Genomic DNA, 21429 nt, shown 5'->3' with positions numbered 1-21429 from the left:
TGTATTTTTTCAGTTCCTTGCACATGCGCAGATGAACCTGAAAGCAACCTGCTACGCATTTCTCATCTTTTACTATTGCAGGTTGTGAAATAGGTCATCTTCTTGGAAGTTGGAGAGGAAAAAATAAGACTAGACTTTCTTCGGAGCACAAAAATCCATGCCCCTACCTCCAGCCTGTACTGAGATTTTTGGAATATTAAAGACAGTGTTAAAACTGTTTCTCTGAACAGCAGCTCACTGGAAACCTAACATGCCTTGTGCCCTCCTCTTCTTGAAAAATTCGGGTTGTTCTTTTTAATCAAGCTTGGGATCCTTAGTAAACTCAACGGGAATCTTAAGTTCAAACCGAACTGCAAATGTAAATACCAAATACCCAGGTAATTCCCCCCGTGAAGGCTTTCCCTTCAGCAAACTCTCTCTCCATTTGAGGACACAGAATATTATATTATAAAGCCTTCTTGCATGCAGAGAACATTCTGGTTGCACGAGAGACACCGATATCTTGCTGATCATTTTTCAGTTAAAAAAAGGTTAGCATATAAAATACCATTCAGGAAAATGCACTTCACTTTTTGAAGGCTAAAATATATACTTTAACAGCTTCCACTACCCACACCCTCTCTGTAATCCTCAGGGATAAGCCCAACAAATTCATATGCCTGTTAATTAGTTCTTATTGCCTGCCACATGTAAAAATGAACAGCATTCCTGCAGCCACTGAAATAATCTGCAGTCAGAATGCGTTTTATCATCGTATCAGCTGCAGCCACTGCCAGGTCTGACAACAGCTGAACAGCTTGGCAGAGTGCCTCAAATTACTGCCGACTAAAAGCACTTTAAACCATCCTGCTGGAGCTTGACATGACAAATAAAGCAATGATTCATAACTGAATTACACCGAGACTCTCTGGAAGGCAACGAACCCACTGCCGATGAGAATAGCTCGCCATTCCTCCACCCCATCGGATGGGGGAAGGGAGCCCAAGGATGCTCCGGTGACGTGGAAGAACCATAAATCTAGGAGGCAGGGGCATTAAATGGAGGGACACATTAAAGGAAGCCCCTGATTGTAAATAAGCTACAACAGGAGTACCCTGACAGTTGCCTTCCATGCAGCTTCATTATATTAATTAAGGTTTTTAAGCAGATGGCTTCCAGGTCATTGGATATATTTTAATCAACAAGTAGTACAACTACTACATTTGAAATCTCAGCTGTTTAATGAGAAATGCCAAGTGTTTAGTAACCCCAAATCTAAGCGCATTGCCATTCAGCCAGATTCTAATTCCCTTGGAAAGCTTATACATAAATTACGGACCGCCAAGTGAAAAGCAAAAAGTCCGCTGGTATGATGAGTGAACTGATTTTTTTTTTTATCATTATTATTCAACTGTATTAAAAATCCACTTCCCTACTAACCTGGAACATGTAAAACACTTCCCTAAGTAACTGTCTGTTGCTTCTGCGGAGGGAAAGCCATCACGCGGCTGGCATGTAGGAAGACGGCACTGCCACCAGCTAAATCGGAAAACAACTGCTGCAGTGCCCCTGCTGCTGCCGCTGCTGCTCTGATCTCTTCCCAAATGCAGCAAATGGAAAATAGAGCTGAGTCCTATCAGTTTTTATTGCTGTTCTTCGAGGCTTCGTGGCTGATGCTGAAGCACACAGAAAGGTGGCCGATTTTACTCAGTGGCTGTTGACTGAGAAAGCTATGACTGGTGGGGAAAGACATAGAGAGATGCTTGTTAAAGAGCACATGGCAAAACGGGAGCTGACAGAATAAGGTGAGAATCAGAAAAGACCCATGAACCAGCCAGGAGGCTCTGGCAGAAAATCAAGGCTAGAAAAACTTATATCAAGCCATTTGGATCCTGTGTTTGGGGATAGCTGGAAGGCAGGTATCTCTTTCTCACCTTATAAAAATCACTCTAGACATGAAAACTGAATCCCAGACCAACTGCTGCATTTAGGATCAGGCAGGAATTTTGCTCCACAATCAAACTGGCATGGACTGTGCAGGGCTTTTCCCCTTCCTCTACAGCAGGAGGCATGGTTCTCTTTCTTGAACCTCCTGAGTATATTTTGGATGCTGACCTTGCAGTGGTGGGACAAGAACAGCTGCCCTGTCCCACTGTTGCACCTGCAACAACTTAAGGTGTTTATATTTCAAGCATTATGCCTGATATTTGCATCAAGAGGTTGTTCCCGGAGCTTTTAAGAATAGGTTAGACAAGAAGTTGGGTCTAGGATGGTTTAGATCAGGGGTGGGCAAAATATGGCCTGAGGGCTGTGCCCCTAAAAAAATTAGAAAATTAATATTTATTTGCTCCTAGCTGTCTGTCAAAGATGACAGGAGCCAGGGGCAGGACCCAGAGGAAGCTAGTGGCAGGACCCAGCAGCAACGTCTGCCCAGCCCTGCCGCCTCAACCAGAAACCCCTGCCTAGCAGAGGTTTCTGGCCTGGGACCATAGGACTGTTCCTCCTTCCCCGCACTGGAAAGGGAAATGCAGCCCTCAACAGTTTGCCAAAACTTGGTAAGAGGCCCTTCACCTAAAATAACTGCCCACCCCTGGTTTAGATACAGGTGATCCTGCCTTGAGCAGAGGGCTGGACCACATGTCCTCCTGGGGGTCCTGCCAGCCCGACTTATCTAAGATTCAATGACAAAAAGACAGTCCTAAACAACTCAACTGAGACTCAATTATTTTTATCCTTAGCCTTGTGTCCCTGGGCAAGAAGGAGACCTTGCTAAATGACCATGTTAAGAAGAAAAGAAGGAGCATCCTGAGTAAGCAAAGACATTTCTGCAATTATGGTAAAACTTGAGTAATTTCACCTCTGACTGCTTTGAGGAAAGGAGGGGGAGGGCAAAGATGATAGTCAGTCTAGCACAGTGATTCTCACTGGGGTGCCTTGAGATCCTTTTCCAGGGTGCCATGGGGTACATGCACTTTTAAGTATGCATACCACAGTTTGGGTTTTTCTGAACTTTTTGCAGCAGAAAAACTGCTCTACTATTTTGCAAGATTGTTGGTTATAGCTGTGGGGTGGGCAATTATTTTGGGCAGAGGGATATTTACTGAGTTTCGGCAAGCCATTGAGAGCCACATGACGGGCAGCGGGACACATTTTGCCCACCCTGGTCTAAGGGCATAGGTAGACAAGGTTCTTTGAGTAGATGTGATATCTTTTATTAGACCAATTAAAAAATTGGAAAAAATGTTATTTGCAAGCTTTCAGGCACAAACACCCTTTGTCAGGCATAGGTGCCTATGCAGAGTCTCCCTAAGCCTGATGAAGGGTACTTGTCCCCGAAAGCTTGCAAAGAATTTTTTTCCAACTATTTAGTTGGCCCAATTAAAGATATCACATTCATCCAAAGAACCTGGCCTGCCTATTATTTTTTTGCAATTAAAAAAAATGAGGAAAACAAAGAGCTGGCATTTTCCAACAGGTATCTCATATCTATCCAGGAGTGCCTTGAGTCTAAAAAGTTTGAGAACCACTGGCCTGGCAGCTCTGGATCCAAATATATATGATTTTCTTCGAGTCCCTTCAAAGATGAGACATTCCAGTCTGTTCAGGTTCTTATGTGACATCTGAGCGTCTATGATTACTACCAGCACTTGCTAGCAGCAGTGAGCCTAGCAATCTCAAAGCTATTCCACATGACTTGAAACTGCAGCTCTTTAGCAACTATCCATCCTCAAACTCACTGGAGTGAATCCAGCCTTGATGCAAGCAGGTTTAACTCCCAACAGAATTGCACCTTTCTACCCCAAAGGCTGGATTATACCAACCTCAAAAGCAAGAGACAAGAAGCTGCTCCACAACACCTAAAGTCCAGAAGAGTCTTCTAGGGAAAAGGCCCAGAACCTGATAGGAAACCTCAGCAGGAGATAGCTGCCAATTCTCGCATGATTTCCAGAAACCGCATTTGAAAAACAAGGATCCAAAGGCTTGACTGACCCATTTAACTGAAGGTAAGAAATAGCTTAACCTTCCCCCTAAACAAAGAAGAGAAAGGAAAAAAAATACCATCACCGAAAAAACAGAAGGAAACAATAAATCATCAGACAAACTGAGGGTTTTTGTTGCTTCTGTTCGAAATCAGATCTAAACCATAAGACGCCACTCTCTATCTAACAACCTTTTAAATGTGGATTCAAGGAAAACAATTGCAGAGAGAAAGCCATCCGTAGTGAGAAAATTGAAGAACAGCTGATAATTATGCCTGTAACTTGTGCCTGAAGGCAGCAGCAGATAGGAAGCAAGGCCCGACGTGACGAATCCTTAGCCTATACACTACAGGGGCCGTGCAAGGCAGCATCTTTGCAAACCTCCCTACATGCCGTTTCATACTTGGCTGCAAAATGTGCTCCTCTTTCAAGGGACGCAGAAGCGCTGCCGAATTGTAGGCTCGTTACACGAGACTTAATCCATCTTGCAATGGCAGATTTGGAGGCTTTGAGGACTTTTATGTGCAATGAAAAGGAGGACGAGGGAACCCCCAGTCTTAAATTACTGCATTCTAAAGCAAATACAATCTTCAGAGCTCTGACGTCTAGACAGGGCCGATTTCTTTGTCTCTCAAAAAAGGGATTAGAACAGAAAGCTGGCAGGACTATTCCTTGGTTCGTATGAAAGCAAGAAGACACTCTGGGCTAAAGGCCTGGCGCTGTTCCAGCAGCTACTTTATTGTGATGGAACTGAAGAAAAGGAGGTCCGCAAGACAGAAGAGTAAGAAAGATTTGTGTCCAACAGTCACAGCAATTAAGAAAGCTGTCTTGATGAAGGGGAAAATACATTGGAATAGAACCTAAGAGCTCAAAAAAGGCAGGAGATAGTAATTTCAAGGCTAGGTCAAGAATCTAGAGGGGATTACCTGTCTAGTTTGAGGCTTAATGCTAGAGACATCCTTAGAGAATCTGAGAAGAAAGACTGGACCAATATCACGCTTGACCCTAGAAAGTCTGTATTCCCAAGAAGAGGCTACCACATTTTTTCAGACTGCTTGGGGTTGGGGTCTAGCATAGTAGGAAAGCAACTAATAGAAGGAAAATAATTTATTTCTTCCTCGTTAAAATGTCCGTTGGTATGCCTACAACATCTAGTACACCAGTGAGGGTGTGACCTTTCTGGCAAGTGTGCCCCAAATCAGCCTGGGCTTTCCCCGAGTGCCACGCTGATCACCCTCCCCTGCCCAACCTGCTGCTCTGATTTCTGCTTCCTGCCCTGCCTGCTCCGGTGCTGTCTGCCCCTTCCCCAACCTGCTACATGTCATACACCTGTGCCACAGGTTGGCCACTCATTGAAGGCAATCAAATAGGTAATGTTTAAACAGCAAACTACTTCACTCTCAACTTCTGGAAGAACGGCAAAAGTGGGTTAATGTAAAAAGCTCTCTTGCCAAGAAGGCACCTCCTCTTTCTCTCTAGGCTCTTATATGACTCTCCTCTCCCAATAACTACAGTATCTGAGCACATAGCACTCTGGCAATTGAGAGGTATTCTACTTGGTCATGCAGGGAGAGAAACTGTTGCTGAAAATCTGATGAGGAATCCACATAAAAAGCCATGCTGTGCGTCTGCAGGCTAAAGGCCATCCAGTGGAATCCCTGATCTACCAGGAACTTCAAGCCTTCATTTTAATGCACCACCTCCAACTATTAGAGTTAATTTAAAGTTTTTGGCAGTAGGCAGACCCATTTAGTCCAGTGGGGAAGACTGCAGGTCGCACACACAGAGTGAATACAAAACCTCCCCACTATGCATGGATAAGCCTCTAAGAACAGTGGCTCACAATCTTGTTAGACTCGAGGCCCCCTTTGGAAAATGCCAGCTCTTTGCTTTCACTCATTGCTTGACTACAGAAAAATACTAGAGCAATTCTTCTGGTGCAAAGAGCCCAGAAAGTCCACAACAGGTCAAAACGTTTTTGACACTATCAATTCCTACTTGAAATCTCTGGGTTTGCACACCTGATATAACATGGCACCCCATGGCACTCTTCAGAGGTTTGCAGCACCCCAGTGCCAGGGTACCTCCGTTGAGAGCCACCACTCTAGAGGCTGCCATCACAAAGAAAGGAACGTATACATACCTGAGCCAGGCTGGCATGGCCTTCAGTAGAGGGCACGGGTGCACATGCACTGAGGATAGAAATCGGTAATGCCGATTGAATAGGTTAGTCTAAATTTTTAACATTTTGCCTTCTAAACAGAAAACCACCGAATTGTTTGCTCACACCAAAACTGGGCTGGCACTGGTACTGCCAGATACCACCTTGTCTGGAAGATGAGCGTGCTACTTTCAAGGGCTGTTTAGCTGGATTAAGAAAAAGATAAAGGGATAGTGTATAGTTCTTCCAGGTATACAGAAGTGCTTTTTACCTGTCAGAACCTGAGCTCAGGCCCTAAGCATGTTGTTTCTTCTGCAGCCAAAGATATCAATGATGACTAGAGCAGATCAGGGACCTGCATTCCTTACACTGCTTTAAGCACTACTGATGTTATCAGCTGCACAAGAGACTTGGGAGCCTACCCTTGGCTCAGCTTGTCAGGTACGGGGAGGGTGAGCTGACTTTTCAGAGGTGTTTTCGGCTGTGCCTGTTATGAAGATCTATGCTTGCTGGTAATGTTTTAAGATCTCAAAGCAACGTAGCTTAAGGGTGATTTCGGTTTTCCTTTGGGACCGTGGCACAGAGGTCACTCGCTCACCCAGATGTGGTTCCACTTTAAGGAAAGCTTTCTATCACCGCATCCCAAAGTGAACACTGTGATCCTCAGGTATATGAAAACTGAAGTGGGATACACAGGGGGCCTGGTTTGTTGCTTTGAAGGGCTTTATTTTCCTCTTTTCCGTACGGAGCCTCTTAAACACGTCTGTGCTATCTACACGGGTTTTAAATGCATTGCACAAGTTCACACAACACTTTTAATACAGCAAGGCCCCAAAAAGCAAGACGATCCCCCCAGGGTCACACAGGACGTGTTACAACAGCTTCCCGTCTTCTGTCATCTTCCCTCACTAGTCTAATTAAATTAACTAAACACAACAACAAATCTGGCAGAGTCCTTTCTCCCTGTCTTTGTTGGATCAGGAGTATGGGTTGACAAGCCTACTTTGATTTTTTTTTATTTTTTTTTTTTAAGGAAAAGAAAAAGGTATCTAAGAACAGCAGGCTTGAATAAGAGATTTTGAACGTAACCCTTTGAAGTGTGACTTCCAATTGGCATGCATCATTTTGTGGATCTCACAATATTACTCCTTTCCCAGTCCTTAGTCCCAGCTCTGGTCCTTCCTGTTGGTTTCAGAGGAAAGCTTGAAAATGGGACCCAAATGTTCCTGAAGTTTCAAAAACCAGAGAGGAGAGAGAAAAACAGCCATGTTCTTTAAGTCTTGAGATCTTTTAAGGTCCGACTCCTGATTTTAAAGGCTTGAAGTTGGAACTACTAAACTTCTGCACACGAGTAGCACACTTCTCTCTGTTTTACTGAAGTTGAACATTAAGTGAACTACTTCCATAGGATCACAGAAAATGAGAGATGGAAAGGACCTCAGGAGGTCATCTAGTCCAATCCCTTGCTCAAAGCAGGACCACTTTAGTTGATGTCCCTTCAACATAAGAAAGGAAGGGGCACTCAGAAAGCCGTGTGGAGAACGGGAGCCCCTTCCTGGCAAACAGACACTTCTATGCCTTCCTCCCTGATGTTTCCATGCATGGTTTTACTTTCCCGGGCTCGTGCTTTCCCTCTTAAAGACTCACTTCCCTCTTTCTGCCTACAGGGAGAAACTAGTTGACATGCAGCCCTTAGGTCTTCTGTTAGCATGTCTGTCTCTTCAGATTGTGATCTCCACAGGCCAGGGTTGATTTCTTCCAAAAGACCCCTGTGCTTAATGGGCACCAGCACAGACAAATAGTTGTGAATAAAAAGAGTTAGATCCCAGTAAAAAAAGGCATAGGATTAAGTTTTGAACTCTTCCAGAAAAGCAAGTATTTCAGAAATGACAACCTATCATTAGACTCTAGCTGAATAGGTTTGGGGAAACTGTTTCTCATAAAAATTGTCTTTTTGTTATGAAAAATAAGCCTGCAGCTATTGCTAATTTTCTCCTCTCTTTTTTTTTTTTTTGGAAAAGGATTTGAAAGCCAGAGTGGAAAAGAGCCATAAAAAGTTGTTTACCTAATGAAAACAAGAGCACAAGGAAGAGGGGATCGCTAGGCTAATGTGGAAGAGAATGGAAGCAAAAATCTTCAGCATCAAATATTTTTTCTTTACATTGATGAAGTAGCACTTGCAATCGGGAGCATTAAAATATGCAATCAGGCAGTATGCACCCCCTGTATGAACTACATTGGAGATTGATTTTTCCATCCCAGTCCTTACCTGGATTCTCAGAGTATACCAAGTATCCAAGCCAAAAGCAAGATTTGGCATCTTGAGTATTTATTATGCATATCAAGCAAACTGAGACTTGTAACCCATTGGTCTGCTATCCAATGACACAGAAATCCCTTGAAGGTCTGTCCTACTTTATTATGGCATATTACTTCTAAAGGAAATCTGATGCTCCACCAGTATTCAGCATGGGGAACCCAAAACTCACCATTTAGTTAGTTGCAAATGGACTTGTTCACTCATAGAGCTGTCAACATTTTAAATTATGACTTGTCAGGAAACCTGAACGACAATCCTCATGTGTGGTTTACCAAATAACAAAGGTTTACTTCTCTGACCCTCACCTTTTATTGAACTAGGCAGAAAGACGCATTAATCATCATAATTTGTCGGGGTTCTCAATTTTCATGACAACAAGGCAAGACAACTCCATAAAAAGCATCCCTGAGTGACAGGGTGTCACAGCGCGGCCTCCAGGAAGACTGTGATCTCCCTAAGGTCCCTCGTACAGCATCAAAGCCGCCCAAGAGCACCCTCTTATTCTCGCCCGCCACGTCTTTGATGTTCAGTATATAAGGAGGCTGCCTTACACAGCCTTGAGCACAGCGTGTCAGGATCTCTGTCCCTGTGGTCCTCCTGGACTTTCGTGGTCTCCCCGTACAATGGGTGTTATTCCGGCACCCTAGCCTTGTGGGCTACGCGTGGCTCCTACCAACCCCTAATACCACGCCCCAAGCCTCACCGATGGGATAGACCTTGTCCGGTCAAAATACACACCTGCTTTCTCGGGTCCTCCTCTGTAATCTAGCCCGCTCTAGGGCCTTCCCCGTAGGTCTCTATGCTAGCGCCCCTTCCTGGGCTCTCACTGTGCCCACTCCAGGCTCTCTCTAATACAGTGCCCCTCCCTGGGACTCTTAGTAACACCGCCCCTCTCTTTGGGATTCTTGAGGCCCACTCTGGGCCTTCTCTAAAATAATCTAGTCCACTTTGGGATGTCCTCTCGAGCCACCGGTTTTTTAGGCCCACCGCACTGCTTCCCCTTTTCCCGGGACGCTGTGCTGCTATCCCCTTTCCCTGGGGACCACCGCAGCACCCTGTCCTTCTCTTGGGCGCTGTGCTGCTAACCCTTTCTGTCTGGGTCCACCGCAGCACCCTGCCCCTCTCCTGGGTTTTCTGCAGTGCTAGCCTGTTACCGGGCTTGCTGTGCCCCTCTCGGGCTCGTTGTGCCCACCTTGGGCTTCTTAATAACACTGCCCCTCTCTAGGGCTTGCTGTGCCCCTGCTGGGCTTCCTAAAAACACTGCCCCTCTTTAGGGCTCGTCGTGCCCATGCTGGGGCTTCTCAAAACGCCCCTCTCTGGGGCTGGGGTCTACGCACCCCATAAGTTGCGCCCTTACTGGTGCCGGGGCCCCACCCCTCTGGGGTCCCTATGAGGCCTCCTCCAACCCCTACAGCCTCACCCAAACCTCCGGTGTAATGCACACCACCACAAACATAAACTAGAGCCTCCTGGCTATAACCCAAACACAAGGCCTTGGGCCTGGCTGTAACTTAACATCATTGCTCCAGCTTCTGGAGCTCTCTCTCTCTAGCTATACCTGCTGTTAAGCTCTTCCTCCCTTCTTAACTGCAGGAGCTCCTGCCTCTCTGGCTGCCGACACAGAACTACCAGCCTGGCCTCGACTCCTGGCTTTATAGGAGCCAGGCCCTGCCCCTGCAGGCAGCTGACTCTCATTAGTCGCCCTGGCAACCCGCAGCTGTACTCATTAGGGCTGCTAGGGCGTTTCCCCCTCTCTAGGCGCGGGGCAGCCAGGCGTGCTGCGACACAGGGATAATGGTGAGAAATTCTCAATCCCAGTCTGATGTTGCCTTATGTGACTTCATTAAGAAACATCACAATCAGCAGCCGCCCAACCCATTTGCATTTTCACAGTACTCCACCATATCAAATATAATTATAAAAAGAAAATAATTGCAGCATCCGAGATGCCACTGTGCAGGAACAGATGTGGGCAACTGTTGTCTTTTTTTAATGTGAATACAAACTCCATGTAACCCAAAAGCAACCTTTTTCTTTTCTAGCACGTGATGCAGTGATTGATAAAACAGGGTGGAGCTTTAACCACAACTGGAGGGAATTTAATTCACATACAAAATATAAGCCAAAAAAAAAAAAAAAAAATCAAACCAGGTTGGCACTAACTAGCCTCTTCTGCAGCCAGGTCTAATCAATGCCAGTCTGTATGAAAACCTTGCCCAAAGATTCTCAACCTTTCTAGCCTGGAGGCAACCCCAGCGTAGTGATGCCCCATTTATAGACAAATGTATTTCTTACAGGGCTTACCTTCTTGCACCCCATGGCACCCTTAAAATGATCTCCCAGGGTGGTGGCAGCAGGCAGGGTACCCTGAGAATATGGTAAGGGGTGGTGCACAGTGCTCAGAGCTGGCATGAGCTACTCAGCAGAGCAAACTGGGGGGCTTAAAGTTGGGTCATTAGACCCCTGAAGGAGGCAACTATCCCTGCAGCAGATGGAAGGGGATGACAGTGACTGCTGATGCAGAGGCTGGTGCCAGCTGAAGGTGGCAGGGACACTACCCTGCTGTGCCCTGCTCTTTCCAACATCTGCCATCTTCCTGCCTTCCGCCTGTACCTGAGGGGGTGAGCATGGCTGCTTCCACTGCCGCTGCTCCTCCAGGGATTCGAACACCAGTGACCAGAGCCACCCATTCTCTGCAGCCCTTCTACCAGCTCTGGAGGGAACAAGCTGGGCTGAAGAAGTGCAGCCCCATGTCCACCCGCTTGCCTGCCCATGGTAGAGCTCACTGCTGGAGCACGGGGATGGGCAGTGCAATGGCTCTCGGGGGGGGGGGCAGGAACCTGTGCTTTGTAACCCTGCTGCTTCCCCCACACCTCCATTGCTCCAAAGGCTGATGGAAGTGGCCAGAGATAACTGGTCTATGGAGGTGTCAGTACTCACCTCCTCCCCTAGACACTGAACATCACGGCACCCTTCAGTGATCTTCAGCTGGGGTGCCACAAGATCCTTTGATCTAGAACATGATTTCAGTTTCCATTGTTATAACATTTCTGTACACTGAGCAGATACACAGTAGGAGCCGTTATGGAAACCATGCCACAGGAGCGTCTACACACACAGCACAGGAATCTCAACCCCATTTCATAGATTTCATAGACATTAGGGCTGGAAGGGACCTTGAAGATCAAGTCCAGCCCCCTGCCCCAAGGGAAGGAAGTCAGCTAGGGTCAAAGGATCCCAGCAAGATAAACACCCAAGTGTTTCTTGAATGAGTCCAGAGTAGGTGCCTGCACCCCTTCTGGAGGGAGTCTATTCTACGCCTTGGGGGCTCGAACAGTAAAGAAGTTTTTCCTTATGTCCAGCCTAAAACAGTCACGGAGGAGTTTATGACTGTTGGTTCTTGTTATCCCTTGGGACGCTCTGGTGAACAGACGTTCCCCCAGGTCCTGATGCACACCCCTTACGTACTTATAGGAGGCCACCAGGTCCCCCCTGAGCCTGTGCTTTTCCAGGCTGAAGAGTCCCATAGCTCTCAGCCTCTCATCGTAAGGCCTATTCTCCTGCCCTCTGATCATGCACGTGGCTCTCCTGTGGACTCTCTCAAGCTTCTCCACATCCTTCTTGAATTGTGGAGCCCAGAATTGGATGCAGTACTCCAGCTGCGGCCTCACCGAGGCCGAGTACAGCAGGAGGATGACATCCTGGGATTTATGAGCATCTATAGATGCAAGCCAGAGTTTTGTTTGCTTTACCAGCTGCAACATCACATTGGTGGCTCACGTTCATCTTGTGGTCAATCATGACCCCCAAGTCTTTTTCAGCCGTGGTGCTAGCAAGTGTAGCACCGCCGAGCCTGTAAGCATGCTGCGGGTCCCCCCCCCCCCGAGGTGGAGTACCTTGCATTTTTCAGTATTGAATGTCATCAGGTTTATATCTGCCCACTTACTAAGCTTATCCAAGTCAGCCTGGATCATTAGCCTGTCCTCAGGTGTGGACACTATGCGCCAAAGTTTAGCGTCATCAGCAAACTTGGCCAGTGCGCTTCTGACACCAATGTCCACATCGTTGATAACGATACTAAAGAGAACTGGTCCAAGGACAGAGCCTTGAACCACTTGTCACAGGGGGGGACGCCACTTGTCACAGAGCACCATAATGATTTGCTTCCATCGACCACTACTCTTTGGGTCCAACCTTGGAGCCAGTTCCCCAGACAGTGGACTGTGATGTAACCGAGGCCACAGCTGACCAATTTTTCCATGAGGAGATCATGGGACACCAGATCAAAGGCTTTTTTAAAGTCCAGATATATTGAATGAGTTAGACTACATTGTTGGGCTACACAGCAAGACCCATCTTTCTTTCCCAGCCTGGGGGGAGGACTAACTGTGGTGATGTCTTTGGTGTAGCTTGTTGATCGCCGTTGCATTCGTGTGGCTGTCAAGGTAGCACCGAATGGGCAAACACTGCATAAACTGTAATTCACTGAATCTGTCACAGGGGCCCAGAGCTTGGGACAGACCCTCTTATGCAGTTACAAGATACCTAACACTTCTACAAGTGGTAGTATCTACAAGCTGAGAACATTTCTCCATTAAAACATATGCAACACGTTAGCCGAGTTGCTGGGGGGGACGACACAACCCTCCAAAATATCTCACTGGAGAGGACGCCATAGTCCCGTAGCTTAATCACTGCATTTCCTACTGAACTCTAATTATGCAACTGAGCATAAAACAGAAATCAGTGATACGGGCTCTTTAATGAGCTTAAACAAAATCAAAGGGCTACAAAAGGCTAAATCAAAAGCTGGCTTACACCAATTCTATTCTTTTTGCAGTCAAGCAAGACTAATTAATGCTTTTAATGTCAGTTTGTCCCTTTTGGCACTATATATTAGAACACGCAGCTTCCGTGGGCTAACAAAAGAATTTGTGAAAGGTGCAGGTTAGTAACCAAACTCCCAAATTCAAACATACTTCATCAAAAACAGATACGTTAGAGCGGCCCGGTGTTCAACATGCAGATAACTCTGCAGGCTGAGCACAGAGAACGCTCGTTTACCAGTACAAACAAGGCTGATGCACTGGAAAGATGTGGTAAATTATACATCAGAAATAAAGGACCCTACCCCCAACTAAGCCTTTGTGCGAGTGGCTGTGTAGGGCACGCACAGTGGGAAGGCACTAGGACAAGGTACGTACAACATACTGAACCTTTTGCTCTAATCCAATAGTAGCCACTCAAAAGCTACAAGGACTGAGAGCCTCATGGCACTATTCTGGAAAAATAGGAAATCAGTATTCAAGTGGACCTCCTACTATGATATATTCAACAAAGCCTCTTCGTATTTTCTCTGTAGCATATTGCATGAGCCTGGAAGAAAATATTTGTGCAGTCCTGATTAGGACTGTGCTCTCCTCCCCACTCAGGGAATTTACACCTCAGATTTTGACAGCAATTTAAGCCACGACTCAAAGACAGCACAGCAATGGCATGTAGTTTAGCTCCTGGCACTGCAAGTAGATGGGGGTCCCTGCAGGTCTCATGGATGCTAAGAGTTTATCTGTGCTATGGAGCTGCCACCACTATAGCAATGTATGTGTAGTTGAGTTGGCGGAGCTCCGAGTGAAGACAGCGTACGGCAGGAGGAGTTTTTCTGAACTGATTAGTGACACCACTTCCCGAACAACTTGGCCCAAGCCAGCAGCTCTGGTCAGCAGAGCTGTCTAAGGACCCAGGGCTTGTTGGCATCACTAAAACAGCCAGGGAGATCAATCTTTTCATGCCTGTAGGTGACATAGCTTTGTGGCATAGGCAAGCCCTCAATCAGGTGAGCGGGGGATATGCTGATCCCAGGTCATGCCAAGAACAAAAACCGGTGGTGCCAAAGTCACTAACTGTTCAACTCTTGAGAGAGAGAGAGAGAGAGAGAGAGAGAGAGAATGTGAACTCTTGCTACTAATAAACCAAAACAGTAGAGAAAAAGCAGAGAAACACTACCTCTCCTCTCCTAATGCCCACAGACCAAGATAAGAAGGAAAGACTTTGCTGAGTTGACAACCAAAAGCAAATCGTCAGACATCAATGTGCTGCCTAGATTGATGGGCTCAAAGTGGGTAGCAGAGCCACAGGATCTAAAAAGTCTCCGGTCTAAGATGTTCCCTGTACCTTATGTCTAAAAGGAATTCCTTTTTTGCCAGCTTTCAACTTTGGGATTTTTTTTTTTTCCTCGTGGGACCTGTTGTCTTATTGTAGCTGTTTTGCTCTTCTTTTTTCTGCAAAACATTATGTAAGGTCGGTGATATTGAGATGGAAACTTGTGTTGTCAATGAATTACAGAGTGCCACAAAAAGTCAGCACAAGCTGTTAAGACTGATGCGGGGATCTGGACGTTTGACTGAACTGCGCTGGTGTGACACCACATCATCATGCATAATAAATGACCAAAAGAGGGTGTTCATTTGGCCAGTTAAGAAGGATCTGGGGAGTGATGAAGTTTACCTTGGAATTCCACAATCGTAACTATATGTGATGTATAATTATGCAGTGGCCCTTCCTGCCACAATATACTGAGACAAAAGGATTACTGAGATGATGATCTAAAGGATTACACGTGACTAAGAACAACATCTGTAGGAAAGTTAACTAGAAGACACTGGGGGTGCATCTACATGTGCGCTTTACTGCAGAGTAGGCTAATTAGCTCCACAGTAAAGCATCCCAGTCCATGCATGCTGGTATTATGGGGCAGTAAGTTAACTAACTCCGCTGTAAGATAGTACTGTCTCCAACAGTACTGTCTTATGACAGAGTCATTAAGTGTGATCAAATGCACATGTAGACAGTGACTGCTAGGCACAATTGCACCCAGTCAGCTGGGGGCCAGACCACCAGCTCCTGCCAGCCCCTTTGCTGCTGCCACTCGGAGCCTGGGGATGAACCCCCATGCCTCCTGCCAGCCCAGGGCTACTCTGTCCCAGCTCAAATTGCTATTATCCTGGACACACCTGTAGACACTGTGCCAAGGAGCAGCAGACTCTAGCTTGAATTACTCCTGAGTTTATTGTGTTGCATTAATAACATGTGTAGATGCACCCTGGGTGATCCAACTTTAAGGTATAAGTGTATCACCCACTAAAGTAAGAAAGAAACATCCAAATATAATATAATGTATAATATGTATTCAGGCATAAAATAGGGATTTCATGTCTTCCACTGAAATAGCCAGCGCTGTTCATAAAGGGCCATTAGTATTTTCAGGAGTAAAAGTTCCTATGAAATAAGACCTGTCAGAGCAGTGACTGCCTTTCCAAACTCCTAAGATTTGTAGCTTCTTGGGAAAACCTGGACAGAGCTCCAAGATCCAAGTCCTGGAAAGCCTAGAAGTATACTAAGCACATTTGCTTTCAAGGGATCCTTAGCCTTCCACTACCTTCATATTCTTGCCAAAGACCTTCTCGCCATTATGTAACAAGCTGATTAAAATAAAACCATGCAACAAAGCATGCTGGAAGGTGCTGCTCAAGGCAGCTGTTCTAGGCAGTAACGAAAAGAAAGCCCACGCCGAATGCCAGGTCATCTCAAAATCCTCATTAACAGAAATTCAAACAGTTGCTGCTCTAGTAGGGATATCAGATTTCTGGCCTTTTCTCACTGGTGGAGCTGATAATCCTTTACATAGGATTGGCCGGTTTTGATGCACACAGCAAATTTTGACGGCTTGTCAACTTTTTCTTCTGCCCCATTCTATCATTTGAATCACAACACATGGCCACGAAGCTGGAACCGCTCCCAGTTCCTCGTCTCCATACCGTGTCCTCCAACTTAACATCCGTCAAGGGTTTGAGAGCGATCGTCCATGCTCCACCTGTTTGTATGGCACAAAGGGGTGGGATTCGGATATATCCACGTTTCCATTATGTTCTCTTGAATCTTGCGCATGAAAGTAGCCTCAAGATTCATAGAAAACTTACTCTGCAAGAAAACTTTATCAGCTTTGCAGCCACTGCTAGGAAAATAGGTCATGTTTCAAAGTGTTAACTAACATTCTATAAAGTGACCTATTTTCCTACTCTTGATATGGCCCAAAGGACGTGGGAGAATGAGCTATCCTTTCTTTGTAGTACGACTTATTTCTCCAGAGGCACATTAGAGAAATCCCTCTTCATTTCCCAGGCAAGTTTAAGAGGGCTCTGACCCATACAGCCCTGACCTGTGAAAACCATCTTCACTATCACCAAACACTTTCTCCAGAGAGGGTGGCATCACTCAAGAAAGCCGGAGATCTCAGAGCAAAGGAGTTAGTCACCTGTCAGACGGGAGCCAACCTTAAGATAGTTATAATGCAATAACAGAGAGGTGTGCACCACCTACTGGAGGGAGAATTCATATAAAAACCCACAAAAATGGACCCCAGAGAAACGGCATTACTTTGCATAAGAAGTAAGACTATAATGTATTCTGAAGTAAGGAAAATAGAGTTTGAATTTTGAAAAATATATATATCAAAGAAAGCACAGTAAGTCGCGCACCAAATTCTATCCATAAAAATATTCTAATTATAAAGTTCACTCAAAATGTTTATTAAATCCCTAACATATAAAGGAAGAAATACTGTTTAGTGTACATGCTTTTTTGAGATACAGTCAACTAACTGCTTAATTACTGGAATCCCATTTTGTTCACTTTGTGCTCAATAGCTTATTCCAAAAAAACCCTTAGAGGAGGTTTGTAAAGATAGCTGAAAGGAAATTTAAAGGACCTATCCAAATAAAACTTATCGATGGTTTTGAGCCTACAGGTCACGCTCAAGTGCTGCAGGAAACTATAGAGGGAATGTAGAGTTGCAAATTCGCAATAACATGCCTTTATTTCCCAGCAATATTTTATTCCAAATTCTGGAAGACAAAAACCAATAATTCTTCTTTAAAATTGATTTGAGTGAACAAGTTAATGCCAAGATGAGGATGAAGTAATGAGCAGAGATGAGCTATAATAATTTTAGTAGGTACATTTCAGTACAGTATCATTTTGTAAGGTTGGTCATAGAAACTTTTTAAAAACAGGGCTGCAGAATTACAAATGAAGGCTGCGCTGTGTCAAAAAAATGCCATATTGCAAGGTTAAGGTTACTGGCTAATTCAGCTCCATTACACACACTGCATTCATTTATAACTATCGTTATATGTATTACAGAAATGCCTACAAGCCTCCAGCAGGTCGGTGTCACATCATGCTCCCAGCTGCACAGACACCGAACAAACCGGTGGTCCACACCTGGAGGAGCTTACAGTTGAAATATAAGAGGGGAGACAATAGTTAGGCACAGCCAAAGAAGGGGACACAAGATAATAATGAGATAATGCTGGTCTCAAAGAAAAGCGGTGATGCTAGAGTCTCTCTCCTCCCACCTAATCATTTTTGAGGTTTGCTGTATGCATTGTGGCAGAGAAGTGGTTTAAAGGACAGATTTGCAGATGGGCACTGGGGTGGTTTTGCATGAAGAGCTCCTGCCAAGGAGAAGTGATGTGGGAGAGACACTCACATCTGACTTACCTGAAAATTTAACAAATGGGTAATGAAAACTGGAGTCATTTGCTAAGTGGAGAGAGACGTCAGAGGCTTGAGACAGAGAGAGATGACAGACCGGGTGAGAATTGGCTGCCAAGTGTCTTAGAAGTACAGAGGTTGTGTTTCATGCAGTGGAGAAGGAGATATTGGCTGAAGGGTGGCATGGTCAAAAACAAGGAACCAGGAAAAATTATCTTTGCAGTAGTACTTAAATGGATATAGAAAGGTAAGACAGGCTTTTTCAAGGCTAGAGAGGAAGAAGCTGAAGTAAGTTGAGACATAAAAAGAGGAAAGGGTGGAGGAAAGGTTTGTGTTTCTTAAGTTGTGTGTTTAGTTAACTGAGCAAATAGCTATACTTTTGTTAATGTGAAATATATCCTAAAATATGGCTCTAAACCCATGGGCTTTTGCATGTCCTATGATTTTATAGTAACTTGATAACGCTAAAGTTACATTAACAACAGTTGTTTTACATTTGTTTTTTAAAGGGAAAGAAAAAAAAATGCCTGCATGTAGTGTAAATGTAGTATTCCCTACCTCGAAAGATTACAAAAAATCACAAGTCAAACTATAAAAACCGTGAAATTAGGGGAAAAAAGACCTGTCTATAGTGTTCTGGTCTACGTTTTTGAAGCAGACTTAACTCCCCCATGCCCGTAGCGTGAGAAACCATTAGTGTTGCCAGCTCTCTTGAATTTATTGACTACGGGGATTTCTACCCATGCTGCAGGCACCGACTCTGATGTCTGCCCTTCCCTTATGTCACTATTAATTCTTCCTTCCTGTCTTCAAATGAATCCTGTGACCCAGATCTCCCATCAGTTCAACCTCACATATGCCCTGCCCCAAATCAGCCCCTGACTCGCCGTCCTCACACTGTTCCACCTGGGATTATTCATCCATCTCCTGGGACTGGAGGAGACGCCTACAGCAGGGTTCCCTTCTACCTCTCTGCGGTCTGGGTGTTACAGGAAGAAGGGGGGGAGGAGCAGGAGACCTTGGAGCTCTTTCTGCTCCCTCCCTCTGCCTCCAGTGAGAATCGTGTTGAGATGCATCAAAGGGAGGAGAAAAGAGGTCCGCTTGCCTTCTGCAGCAGCTCGGAAGCCATCTGACTAGCTAGACCGGTAGCTGAAACCCAGAGAGGATACACTCAGCAGTGACCCGAAGTGGCGAGAGCTGCTGGGGACCTAAGTGCTGGGGACCAAAGTGATGATGGCAATACCTTCCCCCTGAGCAGTGGAGATCCTGAGCAGCAAGAGGTGGTGGAGACTCCAGAGGTGCTTACAGGGAGGGGACAGGTGGTGATCCCCATGGGCAGCAGGTGGCAGACCTCCACTGCAACCCCCAGCAGCGCTCGCAGAGCAGCAGCAGTGATCCTGAACCCAAAAGGCAGTGGTCTCCAAAGAGGTGACCCCCCAAGTGGCAGCGTGACCTCCACAGTGACAGTCTCCCCCAGTGACCTGGAGGGAAACTCCTCTATCCCTCCCCTGGACAACGTAGCAACTCCCAGCATGGGGAGTGTTAAGTGAAGACTGCAATCAAAAACCCAGAAAGTTTACTATTTTCAGGTGTTTAATATTTAATACTCTAAAATGTTTGATATTTTAGGCTATCTGATATTTTGGAGAATTTAACATGTGGGGGAATTAATATTTAAGGCATTTAATATTATGAAGTGTTATTTTTTATTCGGGGTGTTGTTTTATAGTTGGGACGTTTGCTAAGGTTTGGTTACTTTCTTTTCCATTTAATGAACTTTTACACTCAGTTGGGGGTTCAAACTGCTTGCAAGTGGAGAACTTGTTCTTTCAGGACTCCCCACTAAATCACAGAATCATAGAAAATGAGGGTGGGAAGGGACCTCAGGAGGTCACATCTAATCCAAACCCCTGCTCAAAGCATAACAGTCCCCAACTACATCATCCCAGCCAAGGCTTGGTCTACCAGGGTCTTTAAAAACCTCCAATGTTGATTTTCCCAGGGTTCTGGGTTGGAGCTTGAGCCAACTCCCCCACCCCAAATTTGCCACCGGGGCCTGGCAGAAGTGTTACATAAAACAGAAATGAAGCTTGAAATCCAAGTTAATGTAACATTAAGGCATCAGACAAAAATAAGGAATTATAGAAGTGAAGATCCTAACTATTCACTCAACAGGACAACATGCGGCACATCCTATTCCTATTTTGCTGAATAAAGTATTGTTTAATCATTAGCGTTTATGTCATAAAATGCCTACCATAAAGTACATAAGACAAGCAGTGCAGCTAAGCTCAATATCATTGCTCCTGGAGTTTTACCTTTTGCGCTTCTCTCTGCGACTAGCTGTTGAACCGTAAATGCCAGGCAGTTCTATCAAAACGTAGGTCCATACAACACAAATAAGGCTCAATTACAAATTAAGTGTCATTAAAAGAATCTGCTGCAGGACACGTTAACAGCGTGGCTATCTGTGATTTTCAGGTTGGGAGGGTCTTTAGGGTCTAAGCTGTAACTGGAGGATGAAGGCAAGACATTAGTCTGATACCTCTTGTATTTGAATTTCCTTCTGCTGAAGATAATCCAAAGAGTTATCTGCCTAAGGATGCAGGGCAGTTAGGTTCTTCACAGCATTTCCCAATTCTAAAATAGCAAAAACAAAAAAACAAAGATGGTGAGATTCCTGGAGGAAAGCTTTCTTGGGAAAGAACACAAACTGCTTCCCGTTCCCTGGCGGGACCTGAGCGCACATGGTCTCAATCTGTACCACCCCAAAGGGACAAGTAGGGAAGTTCACAAAGTAGGTCTATTAGGGGGAAGGAGCAGAACGGATACGACCCCATGGCACAGCTGGCGGCAAACTCGATAGTTCATAAAGTCATAGACAATGAGGGCTGGAAGGGACCTCAGGAGGTCACATCTAGTCCAACCCCCCTGCTCAAACCAGGACCAGGCCTCAACTACATCATCCCAGCCAAGGCTTGGTTTATCCTCAGCCTTAAAAACCTCCAAGCATGGAGAGTCCACCACCTCTCTAGGTAATCTGGTCCAGTGCTTCACCACCCTTCTAGTGAGAAAGTCTTTCCTAATATCCAACCTCAACTTCCCTTGCTGCAATTTGAGCCCATCACTCCTTGTTCTATCATCTGCCCCCACTGAGACCAGTCCAGGTCCATCCTCTGCAACCCCCCTGCAGGGAGTTGAAGGCTGCTATCAAACAACCCTCAGTCTGCTCTTCTTCACACTAAAGAAACCTTCTGCAGAAAAAAATAAATAGTTACATCAGAGATGCCACGTTTTCAATGGTTGGACCTTCAACTATGTTCTTGCTCTTGTTATTAGGCAAACAGATGCTTGTGTGTACTACGCATTCTCTACTAATAAAATGCACCTCAAAATGAAGGAGGGGTGTTCAGTCACCTGAGATATCAAGAAACTGG

The 21429-nt window shown here is 45.4% G+C and overlaps 1 protein-coding gene across 9 annotated transcripts in view; it reads right to left on the bottom strand.

The window, feature by feature from the left end:
• Positions 1 to 21429, bottom strand: part of FAM168A (family with sequence similarity 168 member A) — a 335671-nt gene that overhangs the window by 230829 nt on the left and 83413 nt on the right. The window contains exon 2 of one of the 9 annotated variants that reach the window (XM_059722462.1): positions 20538 to 20632. The exons of 6 other annotated variants lie outside the window; for them this stretch is intronic. The gene's annotated coding sequence lies outside the window, so the exon portion shown is untranslated. Of the gene's footprint in view, positions 1 to 9998; positions 10066 to 20310; positions 20513 to 20537; positions 20633 to 21429 lie in introns of those variants that run through there. 2 more of the 9 variants (XM_059722471.1, XM_019488466.2) reach the window with 2 other exon arrangements.

The sequence above is a fragment of the Alligator mississippiensis genome, chromosome 1 (genome assembly GCF_030867095.1).
Source record: "Alligator mississippiensis isolate rAllMis1 chromosome 1, rAllMis1, whole genome shotgun sequence".
NCBI lineage: Eukaryota > Metazoa > Chordata > Crocodylia > Alligatoridae > Alligator > Alligator mississippiensis.
Note: the sequence above shows the minus strand (reverse complement) of the source record. Positions and strands in the feature narration are given on the sequence as shown.